The following is a 476-nucleotide window of genomic DNA, read 5'->3' as shown; positions in this document are numbered from 1 at the left end:
AGTTTAACGATATAGTGTGACTAATTGATAGAACCCAATTTTATGAGATCAATTGAAATTTTAAGAAATTCTGATATCTTTAATTTCTCTATACCTTTTGTATTTAATTGCCTTTATTTGTGATTCTTGTTTTCTATTGTGATTGGTGACAAATTTCATGAATTCTTGCCACAATTTGAATATATTTGAATCTTTTATTATTTATATGGCATTTTGATGTGTTTGTTATTATTTTAGGATAAATTAAGATCAAGTGTTACTACGTACGCGGCAGTAAAATTGCCTGGTACGTTAGTGAAGCACGTGAGCTCGCGTTTGGACCCAAAAAGGATATAAGAAGTGGAAATCAAAGGGGCATAGTAAAAGGAGTTGTATTAATTAGGTTTTAGGTTATGTTTTCAGTTTGGGATAAACCACCAAAACCACTCCCAATTTTTGAATATGCTATCAAATATATTTTCCACTTTTGATAATAA

The 476-nt window shown here is 29.8% G+C and overlaps 1 protein-coding gene across 1 annotated transcript in view; it reads right to left on the bottom strand.

The window, feature by feature from the left end:
- The window catches only part of LOC107633135 (serine/threonine-protein kinase 38-like), an 11,898-nt gene that overhangs the window by 4,304 nt on the left and 7,118 nt on the right, over positions 1 to 476 (bottom strand). The window lies entirely within an intron of this gene.

Source organism: Arachis ipaensis, chromosome B03 (assembly GCF_000816755.2).
Source record: "Arachis ipaensis cultivar K30076 chromosome B03, Araip1.1, whole genome shotgun sequence".
NCBI classification, from domain to species: Eukaryota; Viridiplantae; Streptophyta; class Magnoliopsida; order Fabales; family Fabaceae; genus Arachis; species Arachis ipaensis.
The sequence above is the reverse complement of the archived record's forward strand: the minus strand, read 5'-3'. Positions and strand labels throughout refer to the sequence as shown.